The sequence below is a fragment of the Mustela putorius genome, unplaced genomic scaffold (genome assembly GCF_011764305.1).
Source record: "Mustela putorius furo isolate JIRA1106 unplaced genomic scaffold, ASM1176430v1.1 tig00000874_pilon_pilon_pilon, whole genome shotgun sequence".
Taxonomy (NCBI): domain Eukaryota; kingdom Metazoa; phylum Chordata; class Mammalia; order Carnivora; family Mustelidae; genus Mustela; species Mustela putorius.
In genome coordinates this window covers 6,858,121-6,883,825 of record NW_025421505.1, presented here as the reverse complement: position 1 = coordinate 6,883,825, position 25,705 = coordinate 6,858,121, and the positions used below count along the sequence as shown (strand labels likewise).

The 25,705-nt window shown below is 44.0% G+C and overlaps 1 protein-coding gene across 5 annotated transcripts in view; it reads right to left on the bottom strand.

Moving 5' to 3' along the window:
- Positions 1-21,424, bottom strand: part of SLC23A2 (solute carrier family 23 member 2) — a 131,208-nt gene extending 109,784 nt beyond the window's left edge. For 4 of the 5 annotated variants that reach the window (XM_045086032.1, XM_045086031.1, XM_045086033.1 and 1 more), the window contains exon 1: positions 21,307-21,424. The gene's annotated coding sequence lies outside the window, so the exon portion shown is untranslated. Of the gene's footprint in view, positions 1-2,980; positions 3,083-21,306 lie in introns of all 5 variants that reach the window. The other variant, XM_045086034.1, reaches the window with a different exon arrangement.
- Between the last annotated feature and the right edge of the window lie 4,281 nt (positions 21,425-25,705).

Genomic DNA, 25,705 nt, shown 5'->3' with positions numbered 1-25,705 from the left:
ATTGTTGCTTTGATAAAAAAATAAATAAATAAACTGTGGTTTGGACCAAATAATCTGGCCCAATTCATGAACCAATACAGTGGGGAGATATAAATAAAGCCACAAAAAGTGCCTACCTCACCTGCCCCATGTGTCCAAAACATAATGCAAAAAATTCACTCACACCACTCACTTGAAATTACCAAAGGGGCCATTCAAGGTTTGGCAAATGGATTTCATAGAGCTACCCCCCATCTCACGGATTTAAATATGTTTTAGTCATGGTTCTTATGTTTTCTCCCCGGACCACTGCTGTCTCTCGCACCCGAGGCCACTACTGTTTCTGTAGCTAAAATTCTGTTAGAAAAAAAATCATCCTCATGTGGAGAACTCCTCTTTAACTTCAGAGTGATGGAGGAACCCATTTTGGCAGGCAGGTGTTTCAGCAAATCTGCGCCGCTCAGCCAGTTTTACGACACTTCTGCCCTCAGATTGGTCCAATGTGCTAAGGGCACTATTAAGATTCAACAGGCAAAATCGGCAGAGACCTCCCCTCTTATCTGGGCCTAAAGCACTGACATTGGCCCTTGCTAACTCAGACCCAGCCCTTCAGACTTTGACCCTCTGAAATAACCAGAGAACGACTGATACACTCCGTCCCCGCCGCCTTTGACCCATGGTTGATAGAGATATACTTCAACTGTGTAAAAGCCTCGTAGCTCCTGTTGAAAATAACCAGGCGCTAGTAGAGACGTGTTTTCACCACACACTCTGGAGATGAAAACTTCAGAATCACACCTTGCACCTGGAAATTTCATCTACAGTAAAAGACCTCCAGAAAGACTCTCTTCAGCCTCCCTGGAAAGACCCCTCCTAGGTGCTGCTAACCCACCCACGTGCTGCCAAACCCCAGGGAACAGACGTGCTGCATTCACACAACCTGTCGAAAGTCAGCAAACCCTGACTGGACCTCCACACTGCCTGCTGACCTGAAAGTAATGATTTCCTAGAATTGAAGCAGACACATCTGGATGAGACTGCTTCCCCCAACATGTCCAGCCCTGGCCTGTTAGAAGATTCAGGATTCACAAAGTCTCTTTTTCATCTGGACTATTAACAGAGTCTAGATTCTAATCCAAAACTCATGGTTTCTGAATTATCAACTTTACTGTATTATTACATTTGGTTAGAACAGTTCTTTCAAGATAACAATACTGTTTTAAAGTATCTGCAGAGGTTTGCTGCTTCGCAAAAAGCCCACCAGCTATTGCTTCATATTTATACCTGCACTGTACCTTCCCAAATGAACTCAGTTCATTCTTAAAAATGCTCCTGTCATATTCATTATTCTGTTTTCATGATGGGCTCAAAGGGATGACTTCTAGTAGGCGTAATGAACTCTGGGTCTGCTTCCTATAGAGAGAATTTTCTCCCCTAAATTGTAATCAGTGCCAATGAATATTTTTAGTTGGCTCCTTTCAAAGATTTTATTTGAGTAATCTCCACACCCAGCAAGGGGCTCAAACTCACAACCCAGAGATCAAGGGTTGAACGCTCCACCAACTGAGCCCCCCACGTGCCCCTAGATGGCTACTTTCAGATCTAGGATTCTGGTTTAGAACCATCACACAAGGATGCCTGGGTGGCTCAGTGGGTTAAGCCTCTGCCTTCAGCTTGGGTCATGATTCCAGGGTCCTAGGATCAGGTCCTGAGTTGGGCTCTTGGCTCGGTGGGGAGCTTGCTTCCTCCTCTCCCTCTCTCTGCCTGCCTCTCTGTCTACTTGTGATCTCTGTCAAATAAATAAAATCTTTAAAAAAGGAGGGGGAGCGGCGCCTGGGTGGCTCAGTGGGTTAAAGCCTCTGCCTTTGGCTCAGGTCATGATCTCAGGGTCCTGGGATCGAGTCTCGCATCGGGCTCTCTGCTCAGCGGGAAGCCTGCTTCCTCCTCTCTCTCTCTCTGCCTGCCTCTCTGCCTACTTGTGATCTCTCTCTGTCAAATAAATAAATAAAATCTTTAAAAAAAAAAGAAAGAAAGAAAAAAAAAAAAGAACCATCACAGAATTTGGAACTGTCATGTTACTTTTGTTCTGTACTTGTTGCCTGTCAAACTTTTATAAAAATGACATACCCATGGGCACAAGGGTGGCTGAGTCTGTTAAGTGTCTGCCTCTGGCTCAGTTCATGATCCCAGAGTCCCAGAATAGAGCCCTGCGTTGGGTTCCCTGCTGGGCCATGAGCCTGCTTCTCCCTCTCCCTCTGCCTGCTGCTTCCCTCGCTTGTGCTCCTCTTTCTCTCTGTCAAATAAATAAATAAAATCTTTTTTTTTTTTAATGAACATACCCAATAAAGAGAAAATCTCCAACGCTTACAATCTGGATAACTATGCACTAGAAATGGGAGATTCCAGAGAGTTCTCCCTGCACCCCTCCTTGTTACTCAAAAGTGACCTCAATCTGTAGAATTTCCAATCTGTAGAATTTTCTCCCAGTGTGGGACATGACACACAGGAAAGGTACATCCTAGCACTGAGAGACAAAAGCCACTAAATTATAAGACTCTGACTACTGATCAATAATGCTTTTGGAGAAAAATCTCAATCAAAAGGGGGAAATACAAAAATTTATAAAGGGAAACTTCACTAAAATAGAGTCAGGAAGTTAGAAGGGGGAGCCAGTATCACTGAATGCCAACTATAAGAATTGTAAATTACAACCCTAACAGAAGAATCTCAAGAGGAAAGAATCATCAATAACAGGCCGGAAGAGGGGAAAATGTATAGTATCTCATCTAAGAAATTAACCACTCCTGCAACTCAGCCAAAGACAAACCCTCACATCACCCTGAACTCCTACTTTTCTTCCAAGGATTTCGGACTTCCTCATTCTCCATAAAGTAACCTTTTTCTCCTTTGTTTGTTGGCCATAGCTTTTATGTCCAAAGTTGCAAATCTCGGTTAATAAACCCATAAAATAACTTTTATTTTTCAGGTTAACGTATCATACCTGTGCACTTTATTTTCGCAACGGCCCTCGGAAATGACTGGGTCCACACTTCACAAGTAAGAAAACCAAGAGGGGCGAAGCCTGGTCAAGGTCCTGGAGCTCCTATGTGACAAAATTGGGGTCAGGGACCACCACGCCATGACGATTGGGCTTTATGACTCTACACTGTGTTCAATGCCAGCACCACAACACCCCACCAGTGCTGTTTGTGGTGAAACGGAGAGAAGATGTGATTACTTAAAAATCACCTTCTTTTAAAGCCTCTTACAAATGTATTGTGAGGGTGCTTCTAGAAAAAAAAAAGCTGGCTCGTACTCTATTTATTAAGCTGGATTATCAATAGGTACACAGATGTTCATTTTATTGTTTTACATACCCTTATACCTGTGCATATGTTTCACAATAAAAACGAACCCAGAGCCTGACCTGGGGCAGCTGTCTCTGGAACACTAGTCAGGAGTCTGGCCCACCACTGTAAAGAAAAACACAGGTGAGTTTAGCCAGATACCAAGTTTCCTGTTAGAAAACAGTTCCAGGGGCGCCTGGGTTGTTCAGTGGGTTGACGGTCTGTCTTTGGCTCAGGTCATGATCTTGGGGTCCTGGGAAAGAGCCCCACATCGGGCTCTCTGCTCAGCAGGGAGCCTGCTTCTCCCCCTCTCTCTCTGCCTGCCTCTCTGCCTGCTTGTGATCTCTCTGTGTCAAATAAATAAAATCTTTACCCAAAAAAAAAAGAAAAGTTCCACTGCAAACTTTTTTTTTTTAATGCTGCAACTTTTTCTACTGTTTGTTCAGGAGTGAGTTAGCATCACAATCACTGACGGCCTTGAGGCAAATAAGCATACACATGCCATCACACTTTTATCAGTCCAGCCTTCAGGAAGCCTCCAGGGATCCTATTTTTTTTTTTTTTAAATTTCAGAAACTAAACATTGGTCTTTTGCTGTTTGGGGACAAAAATTACTACTCAGTTTGAAATAATGAGCATATGAATGGAGAAACGGTTTTTCTCTTGCTAAAACGCTACATTCAGGGCAGAAGAGAAAGGTAATTTATTTCCAAAAATAAAATCTGCATAACCATTAATCCATTCTAAGCTATGTTTATTAAAAATGTAAAGATTCAGAAGAAAAGCACCAAGGCAACATCCATCAGTGAAGATTATGTCAAGAAGAGGAATAATGGAAATACCAGGGAAAAAAGTAACTAAAGAAACGCTTTTGAAGAATAGCTTATTTTCAGTTAAACTGAAATTATGTATGTTGTCCTTTGAGAAATGCAAGTTGCACAGTATGTGTAGTATAATCCCATTTTTATTAAAAGTATAATTTTACCGAACATATTTGTGGACATAAGAAAGGGCTGGGAAGGATAAAGAGCAAACTGCCAGGAAGTGCGGGGAGGTAAAAGAGGCCCATGTGACTTTTACAATTTGCTTTATCCAATTCTGACAAGTTAGAATTATTTTCCAACATGTGTATGCTTCTTTCATAAATCCTTTAAAAGGCTAAAAAATATTAATTAAGAAAAAAAGCTTCCATGAGGGCAAAGCTGCATATTACCAAAATGTCACTTTAGTTACAAATCAGAGAAAAATCGTCAAAGGACAAGGGCAAGTACTATGACCCTACGAAGATTTGTTTTTGGAAAGTATTTTTTTAAGCTGATTAGTAAAACCAGGGTTTGGAAGGACTGGCTTTCTACTCCACTAGACTATCAAACACCAAAACACAGAAATCGGGTCAGAAGTTCTAATACTGGAAAAATACAAGTGTATTTTTGAGAGAAAAATTAAGCAGGAGGAGCCACTCAACAAAAGCAAGACTGAGTTATCAGTGTGCATCCTTGAACTTCTGTCCCAGCACCAGCCAGCACCCTTCCCCTTTGTATGCCACCACACTCTGGAAATGTGAAGACCTGCCCTTTGCACACAGGGTTACAAGGCTGAGATCAAAGCCAAGGCCCCTGTGAGCAGTTGAGAGGAAACATCACTTGCAGCTCAATAACGTTCCTCCTGACTTTCCCCCTGTAAAGGCCACTCTGAACGCACACAAAAATATTTACAACTCTTCTCTAGTTTCTTAATTGGGATATGCAAAGGTACTAAGTGCTACAGTTTCAAGGTTTTGATTTCACAGAGAAAAAAACACACACACACAAAATTTTGGGGGGGGTGAGTAACAGACATATATATAGAACTGTTATCTTTATATTTTACCATTTCCTTAAAAAAGGATGTTAATACTTCAGAAGCAAGAAGGACATAGCCCTGGGGCCAGTACCATTCTCAGACCAGAAACAGAGCAACCAAATCATTTTGTCAATTCCATAGATGCCAAAAAGGCGGACAAAATAACTACTCCTAAATCAAAAAACAAATACCAAACCTCTTCCATGAAACTTAAAATACTTGTTGAACAGGACAAAGGCTATCTTCTGAAAACGAGGGCAAAACACAAGATATTACGTACTACTTACTCTTCATGCTCTTACATTGAGTTTGTATTTTGTAACTGACTTAAAAGAAGCACATGAATGTACTCCAAAATTTAAGCAAAATGGGCAACTTTTTTAAAACAATTTTTTAAAATCCTGAACAAGTAACAGTACACAAATAGAGAAAACTACAAAAACAAAGAATTGTGCCCCAAAAAAAGATGACAGGCTTAAGACAAATTTATAGGTCAGTTACATCCTAACCTCCTGGTAACGAAATAGGAAATGGGAAACCTTCCCAATTCCTTCTGGGAAAACTGACAAGCTAACAAAGAAAGCACAAGAGAAGAAAACTGTATGTTAAATTCACTTGCCAGTCCTGGATTTTTTTTTTTAACTTTTGCATATTTGACATGCGAATAATGACATCTGGTTTCAGTCTTGATTTCTTTGATCCATGCGTCTATAATTCTCTTATGAACTGTTAAAGTGCCTTTTGTCCATTTTTTTCAGTAGGTTTGACTTTTTTCTTATTCCCTGGTCAGAGCTCCTTACAAATTATGGACATTAACTGTTTGTCATGTTGCAAACATTTTCCCCCAGAAAAAGTCAAAGACTGCTTTTTTCTTTTTGTTTATATCACTTGAAATAAAGTACAGCTTTTTCACCTCCCTTAAGTCCAATCTCACATCTTTTTCAATTGCTTCTAATACTTTTGTACTTAGGAAGCCCCTCCTCACTCCAAGATGAAAGCAATATTCACCTTCATTTTCATCTATATGTTTTTGGTCAAAATAACTTTTAAATGTTTAACATCCATCCCTTTAAAAATGCATATCCAGGAGCGCCTGGGTAGCTTAGCTGGTCAAGCAGACGGCTCTTCCCACTTCAGTCATGATCTCAGGGTTCCTGGATGGAGATCAGTGTCACATCCCCACTCAGCAGGGAGTCTGCTTGAGATTCTCTCCCTTTCCCTCTGCCCCTCCCCCTGCTGGTATGAGCCTACCCATCCCTCCTCCCCCATTCTCTCAAATAAATCAATTCTTTAAAAAAATAAAAACGCATATCCAATAAAATCATAGCTCTAGGAATATAACTAGATGAGTATAATTTTATTTACTTTAGTTATAGAATAAGTCGATATTCAATATTTAAGGGCTGGCTAACTAAATTATGACAATAAAATGCTTTACAATAAAACACTTCAAAAGCCATTCAGGAAAACAGTCCCGCTCTGTTACTAAGTGGGGGGAGGGAGGGAAGAGGCAGAATACCCTCCCCATTTTTATATAAAAACTATGTTTGTTTGGTAAACAGGCAGTCTAGATACTTTACCTAAATATTAACAGTGATCCTTCCTGAGTGTCAGATTGTATGTGGGGTCCTATTTCTTTATGCTTGTCTGTTTTACATTATTAATGAACATGTATTACATTTGTGATTAGAAAAAAAAGCTTAAAACTCGTAAATATACATGCAAAACAAGCCAATAAAAATAATTTTGCCCACATGCTTAAGTTGCAACTGTCTTTCAAAAAAATTAAAAATGCCTTTCCTTTGCTTAACACATTTAATCCCATATTACAAATAGGATAATAATGACTTAATTCAAGAAAAATGGAGGGTTGCCAATCTTCCTTAATTACCCAAAGATCTAAGGAGTAATGTCTGATTTATACTCCTGGCAAAATGACCAAATTAAAAAAAACAGCCCAATGACAATGATCAGTGGTAATAAGTCAAGCTCAGCTAACACAAACCATTCCATTTTTCCTTAACAAACTGTGCCTTAGCACGTGAACAAGTACAGCTAAGTTCAACTAAGCTGAAAAGCTAACCCCAAAAGCTTCCCATCAGACTGGACGTGTCTTTATCCTCTAATGCCCCAATCTCTCTCTGAACAGCCCCATTCTCTGCCTGCTGGTGTGGAGTGCTTGCTCCTTGACCCACCCAGACTTGACAGCTCAAGGGGGCTCCCCTGCTATTGCTCCCCCCTCCTGTACCCATTTCCACGGCCTCATTACTATGGAAGACAGGAATAATTCTGGAATAGAATCAGGAGTGTGTGTGAAGAGGGATGACAAGATCCCCCCAGGAACCTGCTAGCCCCAGAACTCCTGAAAACTTCTCCAGTGTCTAAGAATGATCACAATTAGATAATCCCTGTCATCAGAATGAAGTGACTCAGGGTCAGAATTTTGAACTCAGAACCAGGAAAGACCTGGAGATGGTCATGCGGAGGTCTCAGACAGGCCACTTCTCCCCAGATGTACCTCAGTATCCTCAGAATGAACACAAAGGATCAATTAGAAAACCCACAGACTCACCAGCCAAGGAAGGGAGGGGCACAGAGGGAAAGCAGGGTCTCACACCCAGCCAGAAGCAGCAAGAGAATAGATACCAAACCAGTCTCATTTCCCACTAGGAACCGTGGAAAGGGAAAGAGAATAGTGTGGATAGGCAGAGAGAGCCCAGAGCACCTTCTCTGAGTCCTGTGCTGCACGTGTTATTAAAATCCCGCCCACGACCTCAGGAGTTAACAAGACTAACAAAGACTAAAAACTAGTTAGGACAAGCGTTTCCAGAGACCTGGAATACACAGCAAGTCCATATTTTGGAAAAAGCCTAAAGGACATAATTAGAAAGAGTTACTAGAGGCTATTATTTAAGTATGATGCAAAAGTCTCCATTTTTTAATAGTACCGGCATAAAAACAAGGAATGAAAGCTCAAGAACTCCATCAACCCCAAAGAGACACCATACATGCCCAAACAGAAAAGTACGAAACACCACAACTGTCGAAATTTAAAAGTGGAGTGGAAAGCTTGTCGATGACCTCTAGCCCCCCTTTCTGGTTCTTCAGAATAACAGCACCCAACTTCCGGGTGCTCCCACTTAAAGTTCCTAATTATTGGGACCAGGATGGTGAAAAATCTTCAAGTTCATATCTAACTTTTTAAAATTCAGCTGATTATTCCCATCATACTTTGAAAGACAAGCAGATTTGAAATCTAAAAAACCTTTTAAGCAAAATCACATTCTGACAGATTTTTATTCATTTTTAAGAAAAATGCTTTGTTTGAAACCTTAGAGTCTGAAAAATGACTTTTTTTTTTAAAAAGCTAAAGCCCTAAAAATGATCTATAAATAAAACTTCCTGGAGGGCGCCTGGGTGGCTCAGTGGGTTAAAGCCTTTGTCTTTCGCTTAGGTCATGATCCCAGGGTCCTGGGATCAAGCCCCGAATCCGGCTCTCTCTGCTTGGTGGGGAGGCTGCTTCCTCCTCTCTCTCTCTGCCTCTCTGCTTACTTGGGATCTCTGTCAAATAAATAAATAAAACCTTAAAAAAAAAAAAACACCACACAACACTTCCTGGATACATCATAAAATAACAAGACAAACTGGGAAACATATTTGTAACATTTACTAAAATGCTAATATCCTGGCTGTAAAAAGAACTGCTATAAATCACCAGGAAAAAGATGGAACACAAAGCTAGAAAAATTGGTAAAAGAAATAAATAAGCCAAACAAAATATAAACGGCCCCCAAAACTCAAAAGTGTTCAAACCCACTAGTTATCAAAGAAAAGCAAAATAAATATGATTCTATTCTTTGCCCAAACTGGTTTTTAAAAAAGGGAGGAGGGAGGAAAGCTTAACCATAACAATGATTCCCAGTATGTTAACCTGGATACAGTAAGTATCCTGTATATGTTATGTAGCAAAGCCTTAAAAATGCAAATGATGTCCTTTCCAAAAAAGCAGCCTAAAGAAATAATCTGAAAAATGCACCCAGATTTCCATACAAGGCTGTTCACTATTGTGTTGTGTTCACCGCAGCACAAAACGGCTCATAAGCTAAATGCCCAACAATAGAAGGATTTGTCAAATAAAACATGATGCATTCAGCACAAATGAGCTGTTAAAAGCCATGTTTTAAGGGGCTATTTAATGATTTAGTCATATGCCTAAAGTACATTGCTAAATTTTTTTTTAAATGGTTTAAAAAGCCCCTGTATCTCTATTTCAAAATACGAATATACACATGTGCATATGTACAGGTGCACAAACAAAAAATTTTACTTTCAAGTAAATTGAGAAAAGAAATATTCATGGAGTAAAACAAGCTATTTTGTGTGTTTCCACCACAGTCTTAATATTCCTTAATATTCTGAGACAGGACTCACTTTCAGCTATTTTTCCAGTAATTCTGACTTTAATTCTGATCAGTTCTGACCAACAGCCTCATATACTTCAATAATAACTAACCAATAGTTTCAGGATTCTTTATACAACAATCCCTAAAAAAGTCATGCATTTCCTGCATATTCTTCTCAAATCAGTCCATTTCCTATCACAGAAAAGCAAGACACAAAAATTCCTGAGAAAGGACACTCCCCAGGGACTGCTCTATCCTTGCCCTCTCTACAGACCACTGACAACTACACACACCCAGGAGAAAGTTAAAGCCTTTTATCTCTTGGAAAAACAATGTCAGTGCTCAGGTTAAATGAAGAAAAAGCCCACGGACCTCTCTAGCATGAGGCTCTGCAGCTAACATTACGCACTCTTCATCCCACAGTACATTCAGTCAACTAGGCAGAGGCTCTCAAAGGGGCAAATAGCTGCACTTGACTTCACTGAGAGCAAAAGTTCCCAGCCCTGGTTGCACACTGAAATCACCTGGGAATTTTTTTTTCTTAACCCCAACAGTTAGGCTATACTCCTGATCAAGTGTACCTTAGCTTCTCAGATGAGACCAGGCAGCTGTCATTTCTTAGTTCTCCAGATGATTCCAATTTGTTGTCAAGGTTGAGGACCACTGACCCAAGGCATGTTTTACAAACAATAAATTAACAACCCACGAACATGAATAGAGGAATCAATTCAGGGAGCTGGGGCCAGCAATTATTTTAACTAAAAAAAAAAAAAAAAAAAAAAAAAAAAAGAAGAATGGAATGGGCTAGAATAAGCTAGAACATAAAATGCATTGCTCCTAGTGCAAATAGATAATATCTCGTGAAATTTTTCAGTTAAAAATATGTAGTTCTTGGCAATACTATTGAGACTGATCTACAGATTCAATGCAATCACTATCAAAAATCCCATCTGCCTTTCTGGCAAAAATCGACAAAATGATCCTAAAATTCAAATAAAAATGCAAAGGACCCAGAATAGACAAAACAATCTTGAGAAAGAACAAAACTGGAGGACTCATGTTTTCCAATTTCAAAACTTAGTACAAATCTACAGTAATTATGACACCCTGCTATAAGGATGGACAAACAGATCTACAGGACAGAAGAGAGAATCCAGAAGTAAACTGTAACATTTATGATCAGGTGATTTACAACAAGGGTGCCAGGACAATTCAATGAGGAAAGAACAGTCTTCAACAAACGGTGCCAAGAGAACCGGAAATCACACATAAAGGAATGAAGCTGGACCCCTACCTCATACCATATACAAAAATTAACTCAAAACCAATCAAAGACCTAAATCTAAAAGATAAAACTATAAAACTCTTAAGAAAAAAAAAAATCACAAAACTCACTGTGGATGGATTGGTTGGAGGAGCATTCATGAGTTTGAGCCCCAAGTCAGGTAGACTACTTAAAACTATATATATATATTTTTTTTTTTAAACTCTTAAAAAAAACATAGGGGCAAATCTTGGCGACTTTGGGTGAGGCAATGATTCGTTAGATAAAACATCAAAAGCACAACAACAACAAAATAGGTAAATGAGACTTCCCCCAGAATTAAAAACTTATGTTTTGGGTGCCTGGTGGCTTGGTTGACTAAGCACCCAACTCTTGATTTTGGCTCAGGTCATGATCTCAGCGTTGTGAGATCTGAGCCCCATGTCAGGCTCCAAACTCAGCAGGGTGGCTACTTGAGATTCTTACTCTCTCCCTCTACCCCTCACCCCACTTGCACTCTCTTTCTAAAATAAATCAAAATTAAAACAAAACAACTTTTGTTTGAAAAGGACATCAGAAAGTAAAAGGTAACCCATAAAATGGGGAAAGTTTATAAACTTTTTATAGATAAGAAACTAGTACATAAAACATTAACAATAAAAAGACAATGACCCAGTTAAAAAGGATCTGAATAGACATTTCTCCAGAGACATTATATAAATGGCCAATAAGCACATGAAAAGATGCTCTCCCCCTCTTTAGTCATTAGGGAAATGCAAATGAAATCAACAGTGAGATAACACTTCATATCCACTGGAATGGCTACAACCAAACAGGCACTAACAAGGGTCATTGAGGATGAGGACAACTGTCATCTTGCCGACCCACTACCCTGGAAAAGTCTGGCAGTTCCCAAAAGTGTTAAACATAGAATTATCATATAACCCAGTAATCCCACACTTTGATATTTATCCAAAAGAAGGGAAACATGCTCATACTAACCCATGCACAGGAACATGCAGGGAAGCAGAACTCATAGAAGCCACCATGGAGAAACACCCAAATGTCCATCGACTGACTAATAATGTAGCACTGACACCTGCCACCATGTGGATAAATTATGAAAACAGGCTAAAAGCCCATCACAAAAGAGCACATATGGTAGGATTCCACTTACAGGAAATATCTAGATAAAGCAAATCCACAGAAACAGTGCAGGTGCGTGGTTGCCAGAGGCTGGCTGAGGGGAGGGAAGAGGAGGGAAGGCTGGGGACCGACCACTGATAGGTACAGGGTTTTCTGTCTGGGCTCACAAAAATGGTGTGGAGAGGAGATAGTGGTGGGGGCCACAACTCTGTGAACATACTAAAACAACTGAAGCACACCCTTTAAAAAGGTGGGGCTCAGGGGCACCCGGGTGGCTCAGAAGGTTGGGCCTCTGCCTTTGGTTTAGGTCATGATCTCGGGGAAGGGGGGGGGGGCGGTGTCCTGGGATAGAGCCCTACACATCAGGCTCTCTGCTCAGTGGGGAGCCTGCTTCCCCTCTCTCTCTGCCTGCCTCTCCGCCTACTTGTGATTTTTCTCTGTGTCAAATAGATAAATAAAATCTTTTTTAAAATTTTAAAAAAATTTGGGGCGCCTGGGTGGCTCGGTGGGTTGAGCCTCTGCCTTAGGCTTGGGTCGTGGTCCCGGGGTCCTGGGATCGAGCCCTGCATCGGGCTCTCTGCTTGGCGGGGAGCCTGCTTCCCTCTCTCTAACTCTGCCTGCCTCTCTGCCTACTTGTGATCTCTCTGTCAAAGAAATAAAATCTTTTTAAAAAAAATTTTTTTTTAATTTAAAAGGTGGGGTTAAAATAAATAAATAAATAAATAAATAAATAAAAAGGTGGGGTTTATGGAATAACAACTCAATGAAACTTTTCTTTTTTTTGCAGGTTATTCTGTGTCGAGCTCCTTCCCCATTGTTCCTTCTGAAGCCCATGCAGTTCCTTAACCAGAGGACAGTATGGATAGATAACCTTTCCAACTCACAGGCGGAGTCATGTATGGATTTCATGGCCAGATCTCAATCTCAGTTCAGGGCATCACAACTGATTTTTTCATCAAACAGGAGTATAAGATTTCAGAACCCACAGTACACGAAGTTAGGTATGGTTTCTGTGAAACTTGCTTGAGATGCGCACGGGCACACTTGATGTGTATATACTTATCAATGAAAGGGAGTCAGTCAAAACAAAGTCTGGAAAATGTATTTTAGGAGTTGACTGACACCTGTCACCTATTCCAAAAAAAAAAGAAAGAAAGAAAGTATGAGATGTTAAGAGTTGAAAACAGAAATTGGGAGAAAAAAATTTGAAGCCACTCTGGAGCATTGCCCCAGGCACTGAACTAAAGGATAGGACAAGTGAGCTGGACCCCATCTGCCTTTACTGCCCAAGGAATAAAAGATTCCCTGCCCCATCTACCTCCACCAGGGCTTCTGAGGGGGAGCAGAGCAGCATCTGGGCACCACCACCCCCCCGTGGGGGAGCCCACAGCAGATCCCACAGGGAGTTCAAGAGGTGAGGGCACAAACCCATCACTTGAAATGGGGTGTGGGGAGGGACCCACAGGCTGCAGGACAGGGCAGGGCCTGAACTCACACCAGGGGTCAGGAAGCAGGTGCAAAAAGCAGAACTTCAACAGAGGAGGCAAATGGAGATTGCTAGAGTATTCAGTTCATCTTCACAGGGATGAAAGAGAAAGGAAGGGAAACAAGAAGCCACAAAAACTTCTCTGAGGAAGAGCACATTTTCAAAGACTGTGGGCCAGAAACCTGGACACAAAAGACGCCAGCAGCTGCACAATACGACAGCATGGTCAGAAAATAGAAGCCCTTGGGATGAACCTGAAGATAAGATAGAACTCCTATAATTCCTCCTGGCAAGAAATTTGAGGTCATCCTCAAATCAGCAGGGAAACTGAACTTCTTTGTGGAGAATTACCACAATAACAGGGTCAGACTCTACCAAGGATTTTTGTGGTACAGAAAACTGCAGGGTCAATGTCAAGGTGACAAACTTTGTCAAAAACATTATGTACATAGAATACTGCAATTTAGTGAAACAGACCTTGAGAAGAGGACACTTCTTTAATATCATTGAAGATTATATACAATAATGCATTCCGGTAAAAACTAAAAGGACTGTCACATTAAAACCTGTTCTATAAATACTCTATAATTTATTAAGAAAAAGAAATGTATGAGGCATATGAGCGGATCAGGAGAGCATGCAACTCTTGATCTTGGGGTAGCAAGTCCAAGCCTTGCACTGGGCACAGAGCCTACTTTAAAAAAAGAAATGTATAAGAAAAAGACCACAAATGGGGGCTCCTGCATGGCTTAGTGGGTTAAGCATCTGACTTCTGCTCAGGTCATGATCTTGGGGCCCTGTGATCAAGCCCCACATAGGGTTCCCTGCTCAGCGGGGTGTCTGAGATTCTCTCTCCCTCTCCCCCTCCACCTTGTGTGTTCTCTCAAAGAAGTAAATGTTTGGGGGGGTAACTTTTTTTTTTTTTTTAAGATTTTATTTATTTATTTGACAGAGAGAAATCACAAGTAGATGGAGGCAGGCAGAGAGAGAGAGAGGGAAGCAGGCTCCCTGCTGAGCAGAGAGCCCGATGCGGGACTCGATCCCAGGACCCTGAGATCATGACCCGAGCCGAAGGCAGCGGCCCAACCCACTGAGCCACCCAGGCGCCCGGGGGGGTAACTTTTTATTTTGTTAGGACACCGATTTTGGCTAACATAACCACCCTGAGTAATACAGGTGCTTGGTTGGAAGATACATAGAATGTAATCCGTTTTCTTTCTCTATTCTTGCTCTTTACCACTGGGAAGAAGGGAGGGGCAAGGGGAAATCACCTCATTCTAAATAAATATTTTTAAATAAAGAGCAAGAAACAAGTAATCTGCAGACATTAGGGAAAAAACAAAAGCTATAAAAGATTGCATAAACCCAAAGATTCATAATCACAGAATAATTCAATATTATAAAGATGACAAGTCTCCCCAAATTTATATACATTTAATGAGATTTCCCAATAAGTTATTTTGAAACCCTAAACTGAAAAATACGGGATAAAACAACAACAAAAACAGAGCATAGGCACTACCAGAGAGTAAAGCCTACTATAGAGTGATTATAATGATGAAAATAGCAAGGTCATGGCAAAGGAACAGACAGATAAATGGAATAAAAGAGCAATTCCCACAACAGATCTAAGGATTCAACATATGATTAAGGTGTCATTTTAATTTAATAAGACAAGGATGAATTAACAAATGGTGCTGGAAAAAATGTACAGGAAAAAAAATCCATACTCCACGCCACACTCCAAGTATTAAATAACAGCCAAATATTTTTTTAAAAGAACGAAAAAACATATAAAAAATATTAAATTCTTAGGATACAGAGAGGACGAGAAAGAAAAAGATTGACAGATCTGAATTCAAAGCATAGACAAATATTTGCAACTTATGACAAAAAAATGCAAATCTTAATGGCTTATTTCTCAAACAGAGTGAAAGTAGGATTAAAATAACATATCCAGTAGCATCAACTTTACTCAAAGATTAAGGAGGAAAAATGTTTCATATTAAACCAAGCACTGATGTTTCTGGAATAGAATAAAAAAACTCACATTATTTTTAGATAAAACAGAAGACTTAAAAGTGCCATGCTTGTTATACTCCCTAACACTTCAAAATATGCATATATCCCCCATATCATACTTCTGAGGAATAATTTGTGAATCAGTCTCTTTAATATATAGAGTTCTCAATGATAAAATATGAATTCAACAGAAAATGTTCAGCACTGAGGTCATCCATACCACTGTGAAGCAGAGGTAATCAAACTCTTTGTATAAAGGGCCAGAGAACAAATATTTTAGGCCTGCAGGTCATATGGTGTCCTGAATGCACATGGCTGTGCCTCAGTAAAACTCGATTTACCAGAACAGGTGCCAAGGATTCTCTCATTGGCAGCATCCGAAATGCAAATTATTGGGCCCCACCCCAGACCTTCTGAAGAAGAAACTCTCCAGTTTGAGTTCTACCACGTCAGACAAGGAAGAGACTGCACCCCCCAAGCCAGGGGATTTGCCTTTGGAGACAGCAAAGGATTTCAGCCAGCACTGCGGAGGGGACAAGAGAGCCAAACCAATTTGAGGCTGAAATCCCAACTACAGTGGCAATATGTGAAGAACAGCATTTCCAGCAGGACTCTCCACCAGAAGAAGGGTGGAGAAGACCATCCCTAGAGTCATAACACCACGGCCTCCTAAAAAGGGATGGTCCAGAACGAAAATGCTAATGCAAGTTTAATTAAATGAAGCTGGTGGGAAAGGGATGCCACCTTGAAGGGAGACCAAGTAAAAGAAAGGACTATATGCTGAGATTGGGGTGGGGGTTGCGGAAGACTCCTACAGGAGATGCCAGGGAGAGCTAACAGAAGGAACAAAGGACACAGGGCGCCTGGCTGGCTTAGTCAGTGAAGTGTACAACTCTTCATCTCGGGGTTGTGGGTTCAAGCCCCATGTTGGGTGCCGGGTGTAGACATTACTTAAAAAAAAAAAAAAAAAAGGAGGAGCCAAGGACCAAGCTGGAGTACACAGAGGAACACCATAGCTGGGAATGAAAAACAGGCCAGTAAGAGAAAAAGGAGGGTACAAAGCAAGAATGATCCCAACCTCAGCCTCCTCAGCTGTGAAGTGGGAACCAGAGTAATGGCCTTCAACCGGGGCTGCCATGATCAAAAGACATTCGTGATCACAGGAGGTGCTGGCAGAGCACCTGGCACCCAACTCTAGCTTCTCTACCCTCTTCTAGGCCAACAGGGACTTACAAACCCAGAGCTTCAGACAAAACCTGGGAAGAGCATTCTATCCCTGGACTACTGGAGCTGAAGAGGAGAAATCAAGACCCAAGAGGAGTTAACTCAGGTAAGTTAACCAAATTCCAATTTCTTCATCAATAAAATGCAGCCCAGGACGCCTCTACCTGCCAGTTGCCTAACCATACTGATGTCCAGTGCTTAGCACTGAGCCCATCTCGGGTCCCTTCTATTGCCTGGGAAGGCTCCCAGACAAGAAGTGCGCTTTGTTAAATCGCACTCATATTCATCTTAGAAGATGGGGGGACTCAACACTGTAAGACTCATGTTCACAGTGAACTGAGAGGGAGGTGGCTGCCGGGAGGGTGAGCCTCCAGCGGGCTTCAGAGGCACCCCAGTGCAACAGACCCGAGGGCAGAACCCATGGAAAGAACTGCGGATGAAGGCTTTCCTGACCGGTGACTAGAGAAAGCCATGGTCTGGGGCGGCCGGGTGAGCAACAGCCCAAGGCAACTGGGACCCCCCCTCACTGAGGCTGCAGAGATATGGTGAATAAGAACTGCAATCAAACGATGGCCAGCAGAAGGGTCTGGGGCTGCGACCTAAAGCCTTTGAGCAGTGGCCGGCAGTGAGGACACTGCACCAAGTCCCAAATATTATCTACTGTGAAATTAGCCACAGTTCTCACCTGTGTTTGTCACATTCACAGACTCAGATGTCTCAGTACAAACTGTATGTGCAGCTCATGCCTGCCACACTTCCTGGGAAATAGGAATTTTCAAAGGTCATTTCTGATGAATCCAGCTCTTTGCTTTTTGTGCTATCTTTAGATTCTAGGCCTGCATAACATGCAACCCCACTGAAGGGGCACAAGAAAGTGCTATTGAATAGAGAGTAGATGGAACTCTCCTTCATAGAGTACATCCTCAGAGGGCCTTAGAAGCCACCTACACCTGAGGTCAGAGACTTGCCGAGGTCAGAGGAGAGAATTAAGACTACGGACAACAGAAGTACCCCAAAAGATTTACATTTCCGTGAAGGAGGAGCTCCCCCAAAACACCCACTCCCTCCCTTTCTGACTGCATTCGGGCTTGTCAGGTTGGTCACCATGCCCTTTGTTACCTTGGACATCTTGGGTTCCTTTCGTTCTAAGTGCACAGGCCAGAAACCTGGACACTGCCCTCAACTCTCTTTGGTACACCACTACCCTCCCCTCACATATCTGGTCCATCAGCATCTCCTCATCCCCACCTCAGAATCCCCTCAGAATCACCCTGGTCTGACCACCACCCTCAGCCCTCACCCAGGAAGACACAGTGCTGCCCCGCCCTCCCTGCTTCTAGTTGATTCTCAAACAGTAATAACCAGCAAATCCCTGTTAAAACCTAGGTCAGTCCCTGTCCCCTCTACTCAAAACCTTCCATCAGCTCCCATTCCCATCAAAGTAAAACCCATAAGCCTTACTGTCACATGGCCTTACATGTTTCAATTCCCACTGTCTCTTTGACAGCAAAACTAAATGCTCTCCTTCTGCCTCAGGGCCTTTGCACCTGCTGCTTCCTCAACTGGGAATGTTCTGCCCTCAGATATCCACATGACTCACTTCCTTCACATCTTCACTCAGACGTGACTCAGGGCTTTCCTGTCTATCCTTCCTAAAATTTCAGCTTCAATGTCAACACTTAGTACCCTCAATCCTGCCAGATTCTTCTTCAGGGCATGAAATCTCTGTCTGCCACCTTACCAAGAGTGTGAGCTCCATTAGGGCAGAGAATCTCCATGCAGCAACCAGAGCACCAAAAACACTGCCGGGCTCACAGCAGGTTCTCAATAAATGTACTAAATAGGGGCTCTCTGCTCAGCGGGGAGCCTGCTTCCTCCTCTCTCTCTGCCTGCCTCTCTGCCTACTTGTGATCTGTCAAATAAATAAATAAAATCTTTTCAAAAAATAAATTAATTAATTAAAATGTACTAAATATGTCAAATCCTGTGAAAAGTAGAAGCTGCAAGCAAACCTCCATGATTTGACAGTCAATATAGAACCTGTGACAAAATAACAGGTTAGAAAAAGTAAAGCTGGGGAGAAAAGGAAGACAGTTCCATAAAGCACACACAGAGCTCCTTTAAATCCTAAGTCAATAATGTACAGCCACAGCATAACCTGGAGCAGGAATGTTCTCCAGCAAAAGAATAAAAGCCCAAACCGGCAGCCCTCTGAGGAGAGAATAACTGGAAGAACAGCAGGGAGTAAGAAATGAGTTAATGAGTTTATCTGGCATTGGGAAGAGACTAGTGTGTTGGGAGTTTTATAGGCGAGGCCCAGAAACAGGTCAGGGAAGGACTGTAAAATGTTTAAATTAAAAAAAAGCCTAAGAGGATTAAATAAAAATAAGTTTTTAAAAAGCTTTCATTTACAAGTACAAAGCACTATGTAATTGCAAATTATGATGCTGACTTTTAGTCCCCTTAAGCAAAATGGAAAAATTTCTCAAGGTACCAGTGGTGCCAGAAAGGAGTCCCCAAGAGGATCCCAGGTTTGTCTTTAGAGACACTGCAAAGGAAGGCAATAGCCAACTCGGGATTTCTAATACCCCAGACCTTGGCCTTCTTGAGGGCAGAAGACTGAGTGTGATTCCACAATTATTTGTTCAATAGCACCTGACACCAAATTAGCAGATGGACTAACGGAAGGCTATGTGAGCTTGGTCCTGTGAGATCTAACTCCTGCAGGAAGGACTAAGACCTCTAGGCTTTGCTGCACAAATGCGACAGGCAATGTGGCTGGCATGAAACCTAGCAAAACCCTTTCCAATATTCTACCCAAGTACTTTCAAAAGCATTTTTGAAACATCCTAAGAAACATTAAAACTCAGCTTAATTAACTTTTGCCAGTCAGAAAATACAACTGCCATGCAACCATGTGAATAAGGGGGGGAAAAACGTCAATATGGAAAGTTCCTGAAATACCTTTCCTTTTTAAAAAAAAAAAAAAAATCATTCCCCACTCAGAGCCAAAAAAAAAAAAAAACCCAAGAGAAATGCCCTGGAATTCAAAGAAAGAAGCCGGTCGCCATTTTGACAAAGGAAATGGTCTAGAAAGCAGGTAACTCACACTCAGGCTGTCAGGTGAAACAGGTAGCTGGGCTAGACACACCTGCTCACCTCCTTTCAACTACCAGGTGTGCTAGGAGGCCTTCCACTGCATACCCACTGCCAGCTATTTCAGAGGCTAGTGCCCAAAAGCTATTAAATTCTGGTAAGGGAAAAGAGACTACGAGTGACCGGTTCACAAGTCATCCTGAGACAGCCAACCATAACCCGGGACAGAATTCAGAATGTCTGAGCAGAAAGGCCCTTTATAAATCTCACCCGTTTCCAACACCTCCGGGGCTATTCAGGGAAAAGTCATGTGCTAAGCTAAAAAGGCAGGTGCAGACAACTGGAAAGAGTGAGGCCCCAGCCCAACAGCATTCAAATACAAAAACATAAAAATAAAAAAGCTTCAGCTACCCCTGATTCTGGTCTCTGGCTTTAGAGAGGAAGAAAACTGGCCGCGAGAAGTCACATGGCTAATTAATGACAGCTCAAACCAGACTGCCTCGGGACTCCCGGTCCCATGTCCTCGCACATCACCGGCCTCCTCAGCACACCCAAACGTCAGCAGGGGCAGCATCTTCCCCCTCCCATCTTCCAGCATTGCAGGAATAAAAGTAACAGCCGCGGCTGACACCCCAGACCTAGAAATCCCTTATGGGTGACTTTCTTCCACCTGCAGTTGCCCTCATTTGCCCTTTGCCCTGACAATCAAGAATTTCTCATCAGTCATGCTTAAAACCCCCAGACTGTAGGCCGAGTTCCTGTCAGCTACCCACTCAAGGGTACATCCAGAGTCAAAGGAAGGAGAAAATCCTGAGCCCTTGAAGTAATTACACTCAAGAACGTCAATTTCTCCTTCCAGCAAGGTAGCAACAACGGGAATTCGCGACCCCCGGGGGAACAGGCCTGAGAGAAAGGCCCTGGGGTCGGAGCAGCAGCTTCTAAAATTACTTGGCGCAGCCTTTGTAGGAGAGAAGAAAGCAAAAAATGTACAAGGCAAACCACCCCCCCCCCGCCGCCCTCTTGATGGCCCTGAATTCCGGGGGGCGCGGGGATGCCCGCGCGCACCTCGCGGGGAGGTACGAGGAGAGAGCGACCCCAGGACGCGTGGGCCGAGGGCCCGGGAGGAGGCGGCGGCGGCCGGCCAGCCCGGTCCCGGGGGTACCCACTTGCCTCCCCGCGGCGCGGCCTGAGGGCCCGAGCGCGCTGCGTCTCCCGGGGCGGCCAGGGTGAGCGCCCAGGGGCCAGACCGGGCCGGGTGGGGCGGCGGAGGCTGGGGGGTTGCGGGGCATCCACGGGCTCCGCGGCCACCCTGGCCCGCGGGTGCGCGGACCCGGGGAACCGGCCGGGGCTTGGGGGGCGCAGGCCGCGCCGCGGGGCCGGTGACAGCGCGCGGGGGCCGTGCCAGGCCGGCCTCGTGGGTGCGGCGGGCACCTCGCGGCCCGGCCCGGCAGGTGCGGATCGCGGGCCGGGCCGGGGGCGCGGCGGTCCGGCTCTCACCTGGCTGCAGCTCGCTGGTCTCCCGTCCTGCCGCCGCGCCTCGGCGCCGCAGTGCCAGCCGCCGCCGCCTCCGCCTCCGGTCCCCGCGACAGCCGCCTGCAAAATGGCGCCGCGGAGGGGCGGGCCGGGGGCGGGGAGCCGTGGAGCCGCCCGCCCCCGCGCCGGCCCGGGACCCACCTCCCTCTCCGCCCCCGACCCCCCGCCCGGCGGCCTCCCTCCCCCCAGGGGAGGGGCTGTGCCCCCTCTCACGCGGGACCCCGGGCGGGGCAACCGGCCCCCACCCCAGCCGCCCCCCGCGGCGTTCCCTGCGCGCCCCCCCACCCCAGGTCCCCTTTAGCTCCCTCCCCTGCGTGGAAGTCGCCCCCCTCCTCGCGCCTTGCCGCCACACCTGCTCCTGGGGCCCACCTGGAAGGCAGAGCGCCCGCCCGGAGGCTCCCCCTCCTGGCTCTCCCCTTTTACCCTTCCTGACACTGAGCCCTGTCACCGCTGCGGGAAGATAATCGTGCAATTGGCGCGGCGCATTGGGCTGGGGGTGGGGGGGGTGGCTGGAGGTTTCACGGCAATTTCACCGTTTCTCGGGTTAGGCCGTCAGGTTTTTCAACTTACTGGAGGAGAGGGCCTCCTTACATCATGCGGACACCGTAACACAGCCCGGGGTTTCTCACACTCCGCTGCCCCGGGGATCCTGTTTAACTGCGGGTTGTGATGCAGCGAGTCTGGGGGGCAGCCGGAGATTTTGCATTTCTAAAGAAGCCCCCGGGTGATGCCGCTGGGTCAGGGCCGCCGAGCGGAAGGGGCTGCGGGTAAAATTTAGCGCCTCGCAGCCCCACCTTGAGTGCACGAGTGAGACGCACGTGGTTGGGCCCCGCCCCCTGGCTGCTGAGGCCGGAGGTCTGGAACGAGAGGAACTTGCATTTCTGACAGCTTCCCAGGTGATGCTGCTGCGGCTGCTGTCCGATATTCACACTTCGCGAGCCACTGCTGAAGACCATCTGAATACATGGCCAGAAACAAACAAGCAAACAAACAAACAAAACACTAATAATTAGCGCTCTCATAGCACCTTCCATCTTGAAACCACTGTCGTGGTTGCTGTTTCCACCGAATAATAACTGACTAGTTCCCCCAAGCAAGTCTCGAGAGAGCTGAAGAATCGAGGACTGTGTTTGACCTGACATGGGGAGGAGCAGATTTCATCATCGGAATTTCTGCCTGATTCACCCACTTTGGGGAACTCCATGGTATAGGTATCATACATATCAATGAGGGGGGAGGGGTATGACTAGCCGCTGGGAATTTCACCAAATACAAAGTATAGTCTGTGTTTGTAAGAATCAATAGTGTGTCATCATATTTACCTCTCTAATAACTTGTAGGTTTAAAATACAAGAGTTAGCTTGTAAAATTCAGTACACATTCTATTGTATGTCAACTATATTTGAATTAAAAAAATTTTTTCTACATTGGAATGTCAGGTGTTCAGAGCCTCACGGAAGATGGAGGAAATAAGAGATTAAAAGTTTGTGACCAAACACCTAGAGAAAAATTCATGTCCCCTCTCCCTGTAACATCCCCAGCAGTGAGACTATTTTCCAGCCAAAGTCTATTTTGGGGGGTGGGGCGGGAGTACTCTGTGTCTTGCTCAGCCAGGATGTGAGTTCTGGGATAGAAAAGCGGGAGAGTCTTTATTGCATCTTCAGTGTCCCTTTCTCCCTCACAGATTTTCTCTATCCTAAAAAAATCTTCCACTGTCCCAGCCTCTCTTCCTCATCCCTCTTCCCCATCCCTCCTCAGGCTGATGCTGTCACTCCCTGCTTTCTCAGACGTCACCAGTGACCTTCTAAGGACCAAATCCAATTGCCTGTTTAGAGCCCTTCTTTTCTACTGAGAGGGCTCTGTAATCTTCCATTGACTTCTCCCTCCTTCTCCCTCCTCCTCCTCTGGGTCTTGCATGTCCTATACTCCCCCCTCACTTCCTTCTCAGTTGCCCCATGCTCAACCCTTAAAAAGGTTAGTTTTTACTGACATTTCCTTTCTCTCCCATCTTTTCCCTTGTCTCTTCCTTCTCGAACCCCATCTGAAAAGCAGCCATTTCCTCATGGTTCCAAATCTCTCTCTCTTGATCAGATGTTTTTCTGAACTTCTGGATTTTTCTGATCTTCTGGACATTTCTGATTGTCCTACACAACCTCCCTAGATACTACCCAGGAATAATTTTTTTTTTTTAAAGATTTTATTTATTTATTTGACAGAAATCACAAGTAGATGGAGACGCAGGCAGAGAGAGAGAGAGAGAGGGAAGCAGGCTCCCTGCTGAGCAGAGAGCCCGATGCGGGCCTCGATCCCAGGACCCTGAGATCATGACCTGAGCCGAAGGCAGCGGCTTAACCCACTGAGCCACCCAGGCGCCTCTACCCAGGAATTTTAAGTATCTCCCTACTCCTTCTCCTACTACAAACTTCTTATCCGGGTTCTCCCATTTTGCCACCAGAAACTTTGAAGTTGCCTTTGACTGCCTGTTCCCCAGCCCCCTTGTACATTTTGTCAACCTATTGGCCAATCGAAAAAAGACGTGTGTCTGGAATTCTTTTCTCTATGTGCACCATCCCAGGCCCTCACCGGTTCTTCCTCGGACTGTTGAAAAAGTTTCTCTCTGGCCTCTTGGCCTCAAGAGTTATCTCCCAAAGCCATCCTTGTTATCATCCCAAAACACAGAATTGACCCTTCCCCCCTTCTGGAAATTCTTGAGGGCCTCTGGGTCTACAGAGTAACTTGGTAAAAAGAAACAGAATATAGGCTATTTCCCAGCACAGCATTCAAGGCCCTTTACCAGCTAGTCTCCAGCTGCTTCTTTTTTTCTGGACAAAGTACCATTTTTTGCTGCAGGCAGACAGGGGATGACCTTGACTTCAACCTTGCAGGGTTTTTATGAGGATTAAGTGAGATCTTTAATATAAAATGCTTATTCAGGGCTGGAATACGTAAGTATATTTTACATAGTCAATACGTATCCATGTCCTTATTGTTATATAATTATTTTTATCATCAACTCAAAAAATACATGAATAATTTCCTATTTGTTTCATTTCCCTATTTCCTATTCATTTTCCTTTCCTATTATAGAAGATATAAACGGTGTTTTTTCTTTCCCCTTAACTTCTCTAAACTAAATCAGCAGAACGTTTTGTGACCTGGATAATTTGATTGAAATTTCTGTCATTTCCAGGCTGTGTTATTTTTGAGAGGTAATTGTAGCTTGGGGCCATTCCATCTTTATACAGTGCTTTTCTTTACAATATTTATTTCCGATATCTCTCTGGAGTATAGAACCGAGATTGGCAAACTTTCCACAAAGGGCCTGATAGCGAATGTTTTAGGCTTCGTGGGCCAAGAGGCAAAACCTAGGAGATTATAGGGGTGGTTATAAAATGAGAGAAAATTTCCACAAATTTTTTTATTGATAAAATTCAAAATACACTGGATGCCTGGGTAGCTCAGTGGGTTAAAGCCTCTGCTTTCAGCTCCGGTCATGGTCCTGGGGGTCCTGGGATCGAGCCCCACATCAGGCTCTCTGCTCAGCAGGGGAGCCTGCCTCCCTCTCTCTCTCTGCCTGCCTCTCTACCTACTTGTGATCTCTGTCTGTCAAATAAATAAATTTTTTTTTAAAAAAATTCAAAATACAACAATAGTAATTGAGTATAAGCTTTTGGTAGTACAAGTCTGCTAAGGAAAAAAAATGGAATTTGAGGGGGCGGGCAACAGAGAATAAGATTCTGCTTAATTTGAGCTTGAAGCTAGTGTCTCCTATCATCAAATCAGTCACAAATGTGCATCTGTAAAAACCATTCTTAGCTGGTACAAAAACAGGCCAAGCCCTGATCTAAACCATAAGTCCCCCCACTTCGGGTTGTCCCTTCAGGGTAACATGGGGCTGATATAATTTATAATAGGTCTTCGAACGATAGAAGAAAGCAAAATGACAGTCATTTCAAAGTCTTTTCTTCTGAGAAAGTGCTTGGAGAAGAGAGTGAAAGCTTCTTCCCTACACCATGCCTTGGTGTCAGAGGAAGTGACACTTTTCTAAATCAGACTCACATAAGGATATGCCCAGATATGAGGCAGCCTGGGAGAGCCCAAGATCTGCCTAAATAGGGACACCTGTGTGGCTCAGTTGGTTAAGCAGCTGCCTTCAGCTCAGGTCATGATCCCAGCGTCCTGGGATCGAGTCCCACATCAGGCTCCTTGCTCGGCGGGGAGCCTGCTTCTCCCTCTGCCTCTGCCTCCCATTCTGTCCACCTGTGCTTGGCTCGCTCTCTCTCTCTCTCTGACAAATAAATAAATAAATAAAATCTTAAAAAAAAAAAAAAAAAAATCTGCCTAAATATTCTCTCTCTCTTTC